Source organism: Schistocerca cancellata, chromosome 3 (genome assembly GCF_023864275.1).
Source record: "Schistocerca cancellata isolate TAMUIC-IGC-003103 chromosome 3, iqSchCanc2.1, whole genome shotgun sequence".
NCBI lineage: Eukaryota > Metazoa > Arthropoda > Insecta > Orthoptera > Acrididae > Schistocerca > Schistocerca cancellata.
The window spans coordinates 523,356,396-523,371,146 of NC_064628.1; the positions used below are offsets into that span (position 1 = coordinate 523,356,396).

Sequence of the window (14,751 nt, forward strand, 5' to 3'; positions counted from 1 at the left end):
CTTTGTGAGACCTTCAGCATACTGGGCAAGGAACTTCTCATCTCTGTAGATATACCACCTTCAGGTGGCCAGGCTTAACAGAAATATTTTTTGGTGCAGAAGGGTGTAATGAATCTTATCTCCTCAGAATTTTTGTACCTCAATTGAAATGATCAGTTCCTTATAAATTTCTCCCTGACTTGAGTTAATTTTTATACTTAATCCATATCTAAAGATAATTTTGCATATATTTGACCACCAAAACACAATTTTTCTGATAACATAATTTTATTTTTGATATAACTGCATTTAGCAACATCGATCTTGAACCATGAAAATTAGTAATCACAGTTGTTAGCTTAAATGAGTCGAAAACCATTTTACAGTGAAACTAACAAAAGTTTCTGTTTTCATTTTCAATATTTCTAATTTTATTACCAATAATTCAGTCAATAATTATATGAAGACAGGAAACTGATAGTTTTTATATTGTCAAAATCTGCAGCTTTCATTATTAATTATTAGAGGCATAAATATTTATGTAAATAATTATTTCCAGAAAACATTATGTAAATTACACCTGAAAAGTAATTTCAATTAAGACAGTCATAATAAAATTCATTTGAATTACTTCCTGTTCTAGAAGGATCTGGAAGGTAGGTTTGTAATACTTACAGCAATTTTAGGCACCAGATGCACCATATTAGTTTTAGTTATTGTTGAGATTGGTACTCTAACTATGAAGTGCTTTGTGTTGTGTTGAAATGTTGCACAATGTGTTTACTTGACAAATGGCATTGTAGAAAGTGTCAAGAATTTATGAATAAATATTGAAGATGTAAAAAGCAACAATGTTCCAGAAACTTTTATTGAAACAAAACAAAAAAAAAACCTTGAACATATTAATTGGAAAGGTTAAAAAGGAACTGCCACCCTAGACAATGAGACAGCCATAGCAAGGCAGGAAAAATTTATCTGCTAATACAATGTTTCTGCCCTTATGAAATTATATAAATGTTGGCAACACAAGAATAGTTAGTTCAACATAGGATATTTACTTTCCATATATCTACAAACATTTTGATGGTAAGGGATATGTAACATTATAAGCAATGATAGTGGCCAAAATGCAGGCATTGTTGATCGTTAGTGGGCTTGATATGGACGGAGGTATAAATGAAGCCATCAGAGGAGTGGAGGTTGATGTCCAGGGAGGTGGCATGTTGGGTTGAGGTGGACAGCCTGAAAATGATGGAGAAGAACTTGTTGAGATTGTGGAGAAATGAGGATAAAGAGTACCTTGGACATAGGTCCAGATCATGAAGATATCATCAATGAATCTGAACAAGACAAGGAGTTTGTGGTCTTGGGAGCCTAGCTAGGTTCCCTATAGATGGCCCATAAACAGGTTAGCATAGGAGAAGGCCATGTGGGTGCCCATGGTTGTGACAAGGATTTGTTTCTATATACTCCTCAAAGGAGAAGTAGTTGTGTGTAAGTATATAATTGGGTGCCCATAGTTGTGACAAGTATTTGTTTACATAAGTTTTCCCTCAAAGGAGTAGTTGTGTGTAAGCATATAACTGGTAAGGTGTGTAAGGAAAGTGGCAGTGAGTTTTGAGTCAGCTGATGTTAGTTAGGTGTTTGAAAACAGCAAGGCCGTGGGCAAGAGGGATGTTGGTGTATAAAGAAGTGGCATCAACAGTGATGAGTAGGGGTGCAGGTGGTAATGGGATGGGGCTGGGCCAGAGTCGGTGAAGGAAATGGTTTGCAATTTTGGTGTGGGGGGCTAGGCTACAGGAAATTGCTTGGAGGTGATGGCTAACACGAGTGGAAATTCTTTCAGTGGGAGCACAGAAACCAGCTGCATTGGGTCATCTGGAATTGTTGGGTTTATGCATTTTGGGAAGCATGTAGAAGGGGTGTAAGGGAGGGTGTTGCGATGATGAGGTAGATGGGTCCAGGGGAGAGGTTCTGGGATAAGCCTAAGGATATGAACAGTGATTACAGGTTATGTTAGGCTCCTGGGATGGGATCACTATAGCAGAGATTTCTTGTGGAGGAGTCAAACTGTGATTTGTTGGTTGATTGGTTGGTTTATGGTATAAAGGTCATCAGTCCCTTTTTCCTGCCACAAACAAGGCTCAAGATAAAACAGCACCAAAAGTATGTTTGGGAAAGTAGAAGGGCAAAAAGGAATGGGGGACCATGCCGAAAGAGAAAATGAAAGGAACAAACAAAAACAGGGAAAACAGACACAACATGGAAAATTAGAGGAAGGTATTAAAACCATAGAGCAGATGGTCTGGGCTGGCAGATCACATGAATAATAGAAGATGGGACAGCCTCTCTGCAACAGATTAAAATGTCCAGCCCAAAAAGACAAGGTGAGATGAACACAGGAAGGGAAAAGATGAACACCAAGATAAACAAATGCAAAGAAAGGGAGAGAGAGAGTTAAAATGGAGGGAGTGTGGAGGCCTTGAAGAGAAGGCCAAACACCAATCTTTAGTTGGTATGATAACACCCACATTACTATGTGGGGGAGATTCAACGGTGATAGCAGAGGTGAAAGCTTCCCAGTCTGCCTTGTTTAAAGCCCACGTGGGTAGGCATCCATGGGCATGATGCTGGGGAAGTGAAGGAAGATGGGGAAGTTGTCACTACCACACAAGTCATCATGGGCTCTCCAGTGGACAGATGGGAGAAGTCCTGTGCTCAAAGTGATAAATCAATGGCCGAGTAAGTACCATGAGCCACACAGAAATGTGTGGCAGCTCCAGTATTTAGGAGGCAGAGGTCAAGATGAGACAGTAAATTTTCGACATCTCTACCTCAGCCAGTAAGCGTGGTGCCACACCACAAGGGATTATGCGCATTAAAATCTCCCAGAAGTAAGAAAGGTTTAGGGAGTTGATGAATTAGTACAGCCAATTCGTTCAGGGGTACTGCACCATCTGGAGGAAGACAGACGTTGCAGATGGTTATTTCTTGTGTCGTCCTTATCCTGACAGCCACAGCTGGAGTTTTAAGGGTCACAGGGACACTATATATCGAGTTCAGGACACAGATGCAAACGCCACGTGGCACTCTATCATATTCACTATGGTTCTTGTAACAACCACTATAGCCACTAACGGCAGGGGTAAACATTGCCAGAAACCAGATTTCCTAGAGGGTAATGCAGAAAGCAGTTGTCAAGCATAACTGTTGTCGTAGTCAGCCAGTTGGTGGAAAAAACCACAGCAGTTCCACTGGGGGATGATGTTATCATGAGGCCAGGACGGCCTGAAATGCTCAGGGAGGCAGTTTACTCCTCAGAGTCACCTGCTGCCACTGACTGAGTACCCATTTGATCAACATCGATTGTGTCTGAGGGTCCAGTGAGATCTAGGTTCTCAGGGGACGCCAGAATCTCCACCTCATCCTCAAATGCAGAGCTTGTAGGTAGCAGTGGTGTGGGTGCCACTGACATGTTTGGGTTCTTGGCGGTCTTCTTTTTTGGGTTTCTCTTGGCACTCCTTTGGTTTTTCTGGCTGGGAGGGCTTCACTGATTCAGTGTCAGGAACTGAGGAGGACTGTGAAGCACTACGAACAGGTACCTATGGTTGCTTTAGCCACTGGCGGGTGTCTGCTTTGTCACTAGTAAGAACCTAGGAAGGGAGTGACCCAAGGACCCAAGGGACCCCTTGCTATTAAGATGAGCTGAAGAAGACTTATGCTTCTCCAGCTTAGAAGTAGGGACTGATGTCCCCAATGGTTGTGGAAGGGGGGGGGGGGGGGAGGTGTTGCTGTGTTGCTCCTGAGGCAGGTGGTGCAGGAGCAACAGGGATAAAAGTACCCCCCTCCATCAAGGGGGCAGGTGGAGTCTTACGATACTGAGAGCCAACTGTAAATGGCAGAACTGATGGGCTAGAGCCATTGTAATAGCAGCGGTGTAAGAGGTTGTCATACACACAAGATGTAGGCATTCAAATTTTCTCTTAGCCTCAGTGTAGGTCAGTCAGTCCAGGGTCTTGTATTCCATTATTTTCCTTTCTTTCTGTAGAATCCTGCAGTCTGGCAAGCAAGGGGAATGGTGCTCTCAGCAGTTGACACAGATGGGAGGCAGGGCACATGAAGTACTAATGTGAAGGCTGTACACGACCTCGACAGATGATGCTGGAAGTACAGTGGGAAGACATATGCCCGAGCTTCCAGCACTTAAAGCACCACATTGGGGGAGGAATATATGGCTTTACATCACAGTGGTAGACCATCACCTTGACCTTCTTGAGTAATGAGTCACCCTCGAAGGTCAAGATGAAGGCACCGGTGGCAACCTGATTGTCACTGAGACCCCGATGGATGCGCCAAACAAAATGAACACCTGGTCACTCTAAGTTAGTGTGCAGCTCTTCATCAGACTGCAAAAGAAGGTCCCGATGGAATATAATACCCCGGGCCATATTTAAGCTCTTAAGGGGCATGATGGAAACAGAAACATCCCTAGCTTGTCACAGGTGAGTAATGGCCATGACTGGGAAGAGGATGCTGTTTTTATCAAGACCAATCCAGATTGCATTTTGGACAATCCCTCCACCTCCCCAAACTTGCCCTCTAAATGCTCTACAAAAAACTGAGGCTTCATCAGCACAAAGGATTCTCCCAACTCTCATACATATGAGGTAACAAGGTGAATAAGCTTTGCTGCCATCCATAGCCTTGCATTCCTCCCATGGTGTGGGCAGGGAGGGAAGTGATTTGGGGTCATACTGCCGTGCATTAAACTGAGACCTGGAACCCTTAGAGACTTCTCGTGTTTGATCATCAGCAAGTGATGATGTAGCATGCTTCATGGCTCATCATCCACCCTGATGCCACCCTGACCCATGAGTGCCACCCAGCTGCAGCAAAGGCCACCTGGCAGAATGGCCATTGCTGGGAGTCCCAATGCCCCAGGGGGATGGGCATCTAGTCCCTGGCATATGTGGGGAGTTAACGGCGCAGGCATCTGCAGAGTGATCCCTGTGTAGTCAGGGGGCTACAACAAACATGGTACATGGCGGCCCCACCACAATGAACTGACTACTGTGCTGGATGTGAGGTGCAAAGAAGTCCATGATCATTGCCAGCACAGAAAAAGACACTGCACAGTGGATGGAGGAAAAGGCACCTGGGAAGGTGTCCTCACCCAAGAGCTGGAGAAACTGCAAATCCACGATATTAAAGTGGGCTAAAGATTTCAGTGCACAATGGACATGATGCACCATGTAAGGTGCCCTTCCCCAATTGGCTCGCTCTTTGGGGAAATTTGGAAAAATGGAGGTCAAACCCCACAGGGGACCATCAAATAAAGGCTGAAACATGTGAGACTCCTTTTAGTCACCTCTCACGACAAGCAAGAATACCTCATCAGGCCTATTCTTAGCCCCGGACCCACGAGTGGGGGGGGGGGGGAGGTTGATTTGTGATGATAGTGATGGAGTCTTTGTCTGCAGGGAGGATGATTAAAGAAGGGGCTGTCTGGTATTATGAATGGCTTTTTTTCTTCTGTTGTGATGTTTTTGTTATTGAGAAGAGACCTGAGGAAGGATGATAAATCCAAGTTGGAGGTAAAATATTTCTGGAATGTGGCCTGGGTATAGTTAGGTGGGAGGAGTGGAAGGTCACAACAGGATTCAATGTTGGGATTAGATTGCCTTTGGTTGTATAATGTTATCTGCTACTGCTGACTGCTTGCTGATGAGACCAACCTATGGTGAAGTATCTGGTACAAGTACCAGCAGGCAGGCACACAACTATTTAACACATTTAATGGCTCAACTTTTGAACTAGGGGCTGGTTGTGCACCATTGCATTGTGACCTATTAAATTCAATAACAATAACCCAGCCTAACAAACAGTCAATTAGCAATTTAGAGCAAAAATATGGAACATCAAATAAACTTAGAATGGTCCATTTGAGTAGTCATGTATCCTCAAACAATTTTTGACTTAACTTTAGTTTCATTACAGTCAAGAAACATTTCCTTCAGTTGGTAGTTGCACAGAAACTAATATTCAAAATAATTAAACATGATTTTAGCAAAGCAAAGCAGTTCCTATACAGATAATATTTTACTTGACCAATGGCATGGTCAAGTACTCTAAACTCACTAATGTAGGTTAATTCCCCACATTTATCTAGTTTACACAGTCTATTGTGTTAACAGAGTCTCATATAAACATCAATACAGTTGTTAATTCTAAATCACAACAAATAAAACATGTCTCCACAACTGCAAAGTATTTTTACAGTAAATGAATAAATTCAAACTGCCTACCATGTTATCACAAGCTCACCAGCAGCTATTTGCTACTCATTTCTTACACCAGCCAAGGATACTGGCAAAAGACCACTAGACCATCTCTGCTCTCTTATTTCTCAGCTTGGCCATATGATCGCTACTTGTGTCATATTAGCTCTTAACTTCTATATCTCAATTCCAAATTATTCACATTTTTTGGACATACTTCATATTAAACACTTGAGATAAAATTTTTACATTATGTTTGAATTCCAATATTACACAGATTAATTTCCTATATACCTGAAATTGTATCATTTGGATAAGTATTTGATACTATGAACTGGAACTGCTGGAATCTAATCAAGTTCACAATTTAATTTACATGTTTTACATTACTGCTTTAGTCAAATGATACATTCACTACAGTACTAGGATTTCCTGTTAATAAATAAATAAATGGCAGTAACATAAACTACTTATGCAAAGGCTAATTTGTTGCATAATTGTGTCAGACTTCCTGTTTTGGCGTACAACCAGTGTAGTGTAACAATGAAAATAGTAAATTTTTGACAATATAATGCATCTGGATAGATATAAAAACACTCACCAAGTGGTGGCAGGAGAACACACACATAAAAGAATGTTATACAAGATGAAAAGGAAAGGCTGATTCAGTCTTTCCTTCTCATATCGTCCGGTAAGTCTCCCCTGACCTGCGGTTCTGGGTGACTTTTCCAAAATCTACCTCTTTTCCTAAACCTCTTTAGTCCTTCCCCTTCACCCCTCTTCCTTCCACTTTAACCCTTCTGCCGGGAGAAGGAGCCACTGGCTCCAAAAGCTTGTATAGGTATAACATTCTTTCCTGTGTGTGTTCTCCTGCTGCCACTTGGCGGGTAAATTTTTTTTATCTATCCAATTACATTATATAACCAGTGTACTGTGGTGTTTATGTTTATGCTAAGTCCTCTTTTGATGTCACAGTAGGTCATATAAGCTCTTTTTATTGCTGTCTTCATTCTCCTTTATCTAGCATATTTTTGTGACCCAATACCATGAGCACGCATAATTAAAGGGCAACTGCCTCCACAGGCAGCCTAAAGAGGCAACTGTGCATTGCAAAACAGCCTTATATGAGCCAGTGCACCAGGAATTTGGGCAGACTGATGTTGATTTGACTAATGTAAGATTCACTGTTAGATTGTGACTTAATGTACTTCTGGGTTAAGTGCATTTGTGCTGATCACTATTTTATTCAGTGTCTCAGTATACACTTCATGTGAAAGGGGAATAAAAGTTAATTGGTGGAAATTCTGATATTGTGTTGTGCAATGTTACAATATTTTTGGTGATGAGTGCAGTATTCTACTCGGTACGTTTCATGTGATGGTTCACTACGGCCAATACGTCAGTGTAAGAAATTCTTCAAACTCTTGTTGAACAGCAGCAAGGTTTCAAAAAACAAGCAGTAGGCTCTCTCCTTGGCACTAAATAATTTGGCAGCATCCTTGCTGTATTATGGTTCACAACATTGATGCAAAACCCACTGATTCCTCCGAATGATGATGCTACGGAAGATTGGGACGTACGTGAAAAACACCTTCAGCAACGTTTCCAAGCATTTGGTGTCTCTGAGCCCAACATGTGTAAGGCTTTCTTTCTATCACGAATTTATCCTCACGTTTATTATGTTTTGTGTCAGTTAGCTCCTCTTTAAGAAACTGCCATCTCTCATTTGATGAAATGTGTCAGTTGCTCTCTACTTATCACTGCAAATGTACTCACGTTTATTGCTGCTGCATAGAGTTATACTGTTGTCAAAAGCAGCTACAACAGTCATACAAAGCTTAGATGGTGGAACTTCAGGGGCTTAGCCACAATTGCCAATTTGTTACTGAAGCTTACTAGGATTCACAAGCTGATTTGATGGTTAATGATGGTATAATAAGCTCGACTCCTGATAGAGAAGTTCATGAACACACTTTAAAATGGAAAAATTCCTCTCTCACAGAGGTTTTGAACATTGCCCAGTCTTTTTAAGTATCTAGGGTAGCAGGAAATCATATAGAAGCTTGATGTGAAGTAGCTGCTGTTGCTTCTCCTCCTCACCTTATTGTTTTACTCAACATGAGCATGCCGCATGCCCAAATGGGCAATGTGCAACCGTTGTAAAAAATGGGACATACTGCATCTGTGTGCAACTCTCATTCTCATTCACTGGACATAAACAGTGTTTCCCAAGTGATGGTATCACCAAACAACCTCTTTATGGAAGTACGTGTTATGGACAAGATGTTAAAAATGCAAGTAAATACAGGTGCAACAGTGACTTTCTTAAATTTTTAAACCTATGTGGGTCTTGGAGCACAAGCATTGTCCCCTGTCTCTCATTTGCTGCTGAATTACAACAAAAAACAAATACTCATAACGGGACAGTTTTCCACTCCTGTAGTGTATAAAGTTGTTGTTTGGCCTTTGACCTTTCTAGTGGTGGATGATGCCAACATTGAAAATTTATCTGGGTCAGACACCTTCAAAATTTTTGGATTCTCTGTTTCTGATGAAGTGCATCTGGTATTGGATCAAATTCCAAACCAACAACTGGATGTGCTCTACTTGGCATTTTCTTCGCTGTTTTTGTAAGGATTAAGGTGAGCTACCAATCTGAAGGCTTATATCACAATGAAACCAATGGCATTCCCCCATTTTTTTCATGCCTGCCTGATCCCAACACCTTCATGGGAACAAGTCAAATCAGAACTTGATCAATTTACACCCCTGACTGTTGTCACACCTGCCTTTTCTGGACATTGTTGCAGAACCTACTGGCAACCTTTGGCTCTGTGGTGATTTGAAGAAGTCTGTATATTCACAGTCTATTATCAATATCTGTCCCTCACCTGTCTTGATGGATTCTTAGAGCTCAGCATTCCAGGGGCCAATATTTTTCCAAAATATACTTGTCAGACCCCTACTTCCAACTGCCTCTGAATGACAATTCCAAACATATCTTTGTAGTGAAACCACTTTCAGGTTATACCAATACCATTTCCTGTCACTCAGCATAACTATTGCCCTTTTTATTTTCTAACAACTTTTGCAGCAACTCATGTCCTCCTTGCTGGGGTGCATTAACTACCTGGATAATTTATTGTCTCCAGTACCTCAACGGATGAACACCTGTGCAGCTACATTGTACTGGCTAAACAGACATTGCCAGGATTGCAGTACAGCAAAAACCTGAGATGAGAGATTGTGCTGGGTGCAGTGGATAGAGGTGGAAAGAGATTGGACTCCTCCACCTAGAAGTTCTGCCACAGTTATCCCATCCCAGTAATTCAACAAAACCTCCAACCCTTTGTCAAATCCTTAGGCTCATCCTAGAATTTATACTCTGAATCCATCTCCCTCCTCTCCACAAAGACCCTGAACACCCAAGCAACAAAAAACACCTAAACTAAAAAGTCCTGAAAGCCCCATTGTAGCTGATTTCTGTGATTCCAATGAAAGAATCTCCACTCATGTTGACCAGCACCTCCAAATATTTTCCTGCAGCCCACCTTCTCGCATCAAAGATACAAACCACTTCCCTCAGCAACTTTTTATCATACCAATAATCACCTGGATCCCTACTTGTCAATGTTGATGCTACCTCCCTATACACCAACACTCCTCATGCCCATGGCCTTGCTACTATCAACACTACCTGTCCCAACACCCTTCTGACATGAAACTCACAACCTGATTCCTTATACACCTTTCCAGTTATAATCTCAAATACAACGATTTCTCCTTTGAGGGGGGAAAAATCCACAGTACAGCCATGAGAACCTGCATGTTACTTTCCTGTGCAACTAGTTTATGGTCTGTCTAGAGGAAACCTGCCTAGGTTCCCAAGACCCCAAAACCTTTGTCTGGTTCTCGTTCATGATGGTATTTTCATGATCTGAACACAGCGTCAGGACACCCTAATCTCATTTCTCCACAGCCTCAACACCTTTTCCTGCAGCATCTTCAACTGGTCATCCTCGACCAAATGTGCCACCTTCCTGAATGTTGACTTCCACTCCTCTGATGGCTCCATTCATGCCTCTGTCCATCCAAAGCCCACTAACCACTAACACTATCTGCATTTGGACCACTACTGCCACTTACACATAAAAAAAGTCCCCATTTGGCCTGGCCATTTGTGGATGGTTTATCTGCAGAGATGAGAAATCCCTTGCCCAGTACGCTGAGGGTCTTACAAAAACCTCCACACATGAACACCTCCCACACCTAGTTTGCAAAAAGATCTTCTGTGCCTTCTCCTCACATACCACTTCCTCCCACCACACCCAGAAACCAGCTGCAAAGGAGCACCCCCACCCCAATCACACAAGACCACCACAGACTGGAACAACTGATGCATGTCCTTTGCCAGGGCTTTGACTATCTATCATAATGCCGGGAAACGATGGAGATCCTACCTCTGATTCTTACCACCCTTTCTAAAGTGGTGTGCTGGTGCAAACCCAATCTACTCATCATCATACATCCCTATGCCACACCCACTCCCACTCCCAACCCCTTGCCACAGATGTCATATCCCAATGGAAGACCTAGGTGTAAGACCTTCCTGATTCACCCACCTAGCAAATTCTACTTCAATCCTGTCACAGGTTTATCCTATCCATAAGAGGCAGGGCTACTTTGAAAGCAGCCATATCATACACCAACTCATTTGCAGTTTCTGCAGAGCGTTTTATTTGTGCATTGACTACCAACCAGCTGTCCACCAGAATGAAAGGCCACTGCCAAACTATGGCCAAAAACAGTGTTGATCACCTAGTGACACAACACACAGTGTGGCACAACATGCTCAAGTTCAGTGGCTGCTTCAGAACTCATGCCATCTGGATCATTTCCTGGCAGCACCAGCTTTTCTGAACCATACAGACAGTTGTTATCCTTGCAACACATACTTTGCTCTCACAAAACCTTCTGGCCTTAGTCTCCTCTAACCTACGCCAACAGCCCGCCTCCCCTTTTGCTGTGTCACCCACTCCCATTCCATGCCTTCATGTCCTCATCGTTATGCTCTACATGAACTCACTGGCTCCGGTGCCTGTACTTTGCATTTCTTTCCCATAAGCTTGTTACCTCCGTTTCCAGCATTTCTATCCTGCACACAAACTGCCTCCCTCTGAGCCACTCCCTAACAATTCCCAACCCCTCCCTCTGTTTCCCGTGTCTGCTTCTTGCTTCTTTCCCCCTCTATCCACCCCACTTGACACACCTCTGGCATTGTGTGTTGAGCTGGTGCGTGTAGGGGGGGGGGGGGGGAGGAGGGGCTCTAGCTTTTTAAAGGATGTTTCCAAAAGGTAGCACATTTTCGTTCTTTTTTGTATACCTTTTGATGACCCAGTACTTTTGTTATTCAAGGAATGGTTTCCCTTGGTCCTAAATTCATGGACATCTGTATCTACATGGATACTTCACAAATCACACTTAAATGTCTGGCAGAGGGTTCATCGAACCATCTTCACAATAATTCTCTATTATTCCAATCTTGAACAGCATGTGGAAAACACAAACACCCATATCTTTCCATGTCAGCTGTGATTTCCCTTATTTTATTATAATGATTGTTTCTCCCTATGTAGGCCAGTGTCAAAAAAATATTTTCAGGTTTGGAGAAGAAAGTTGGTAATGGGGATTTCATGAGAAGATTCCATCCTAACAAAAAATTCCTTTGTTTTAATGATGCCCACCCCAAATCCTGTACCACGTCAGTTGACACTCTCTCCCCTGTTTTGTGATAATACAAAATGTGCTGCTCTTCTTTGAACTTTCACAATGTACTCCATTAATCCTATCTGGCAAGGATCTCAGACTGCAGAGCAGTACTCCAAAAGAGGACAGACAAGCATAGTGTAGGCAGACTTTAGTAGAGATTTTACATTTTCTAAGTGTTCTGCCAGTAAAGCACAGTCTTTGGTTTGCCTTCTTCACAACATATTTTATGTGCTCTTTCCAATTTTAGTGGTTTGTAATTGTAATTCCTAGTTATTTACTTGAATTTACAGCCTTTAGATTTGACTGATTTATCAGGTAGCCACAGTTTTACGGGTTCCTTTTAGCACTCATGTAGATGACCTCACATTTTTTGTTATTTACAATGTCTAGAAATTTATGTCTATAAGATGTCTCAGCTTTAGTCAGTGATTTAATATTTATGTCCAGTTGACACTGGTTGTAATTTTACAAGAGCTTCATCACAGGTGTCTTATTGCTTTGCATAATTAGATATTCCGTGATCAGACTAAAGTTCTCTTTATTATTTTGCACTGCTAGCAGTTCAGTACAACATCAGCTAATCATTGATGTGTCATCACTCATCAGCACAGTTCACAAACATCAAGTTTTGTGGTTATGTTATGGCATTAATATATACACAAAAATGATTTTTCCCTGATTAATCCATTTGCTTTGTTCATTCACACATTGTTTTCCATAAATCCATCATGAAGGAGAGTAGACTTCATGGATGTGGAATGAGTCAAGTTACACATTAACAGGCAGAAGCAGCCTCTGATATCTACCTCTTTAATCTACACTAACAAAAAATTTTGACTAGTGCTAATCTACTCAAATTGTTCTCAGAAGAACACTATAACTGACGTACATTATTAAGAATCAATTTCTCCTCTAGCACTGTAGAACGATGTTTAGGGATTTATGTAGGTTCTGTCCATATGAATTACTAGCATTAGTGTTGTTAGTAACTTATAAATGCATTCCATGTGGCTTTAATGCATTGTACAAAATAAATACTCCCCACTCATGTCTATGCACTATGTCATCAGTGATTCATAAAGCACACTGCAGAAATCCAGTAAAACTTTATGAAACACCCTGTAGTTGCTTCTTGTCATGTAGAGGGTAGGTAGAGTGGGGAATCACCAGCCTGGCCTTCACTTGCAGACCTATGCAGGAGAGAAGTGCACAAACACAATCCAGTGACCTGCCTTCCCTCACACTTCTACCACACATCTCTCTCCTCCATCCTGTTACAGTCACAGAACACAATTTATCCCTTAATATGGTTCTCCTGCTCTTAGATGTAGTACACACATTGTTTTTAACCTACTTCATTTAAAAATAAATTTTAATTTTATTCTATTTACAGGAGTATTTGTAATAATCCGTGATTTTTCCATCCCTTGAGCAGGGAAACTGTTAGTCCCAGGTTTAAAATGAATTGGACATTTTCTGCAGGAAATTTAATGTATTTTAATTTTGTACTGGAAACATTTTTGCTAGGAACCATTGTTTTGAATTATTCGAGAAAAACATAAAAAAGATATCTTTAAATCCACCTGCCCCACAATGCTTTCACCTCACTGACAAGATTTTTAATATGTTGTTCATGACATTCCCTTCCAGCACCATGGAAAAAATTGTGACAACGTGTCTTGACTGACTGGACTAATCAGGACACAGTAAAGTAAAACAAGGATAATGGAATAGAATAGTTACCTCAACGTCAGATGCTGTTAAAGTAATTGCATTAGGAAATGAGTCACTAAAAGTAATAGACGTGAATTTCTACTTGGGTATCAAAATAAGTAAAGATGGCTGAGGCACAGATAATATAAAATGCAGACTGGCAAGCAATAGAAAGAAAATGTAATCTGTTAACACTGGATGGAAATTGAAGTACTAGGAAGGGTTTTCTATGTGCATATGTCTGGAGTGTAATCACATACGGAAGTGAATCAGGGACAGTAAATGATTCAGAGAAGATGCGAATACATACTTTTGAAGTAAGTGTTACAGAAGGGTCCTGATGATTAGATAAACATATTGGGTAAGTAATGAAGAGATGGTGACTCAAATTATGCAGAAAAGAAATTTATGGTGGAATTGACTAGAAGTAGGGATTCATTAACTGGACACATCCTGAGCCATTAAGGAATCACCAGTTTGCTAAGAGAGGGAGATGTAACTGGTAAAAATTGTAGAAGAGGACCAAGGTGTGACTAAGTAAGCAGATTTAAATGGATATAGGTTGCAGTAGTTATGCAGAGGTGACATGGACTAGACTAATGCAGATAGCTGTATTTAACCACATTTTGATCGTGACATTTCATGTGAATGTGTGATGTACCTGCCTGCTTACTAACACCCGTAAATCTTTGGCTCCTTGTAACTGATGTTGCACCAGTGAATAGCTGGAAGAAATGAAATATTAACTCTACTGCACATCAACTCTGGTCCTAGTTCACTCTTCTTTATTTACCAGGCACCCGCTGACTTTGGTAGCCGTAGTCATATCATTAAGGATAGCTAAAGGAGATCAAACAATGAGTCGGGAAATGTTATAGAAATGGATTTACTGTTTGAACATTCATTATCTGGCACAAAGGTAACTGAAGATTGAGCTTATGCCACTAAGGTTAGGAAAATGAGTATCCTTATGCCTTCTTCAAGAGTTTTCTCTCATTAAGTTATTGACGGT

At 41.4% G+C, this 14,751-nt stretch overlaps 1 protein-coding gene across 1 annotated transcript in view; it reads left to right on the forward strand.

The window, feature by feature from the left end:
• The window catches only part of LOC126176775 (sodium channel protein Nach-like), a 163,518-nt gene that overhangs the window by 50,636 nt on the left and 98,131 nt on the right, over nucleotides 1-14,751 (forward strand). The window lies entirely within an intron of this gene.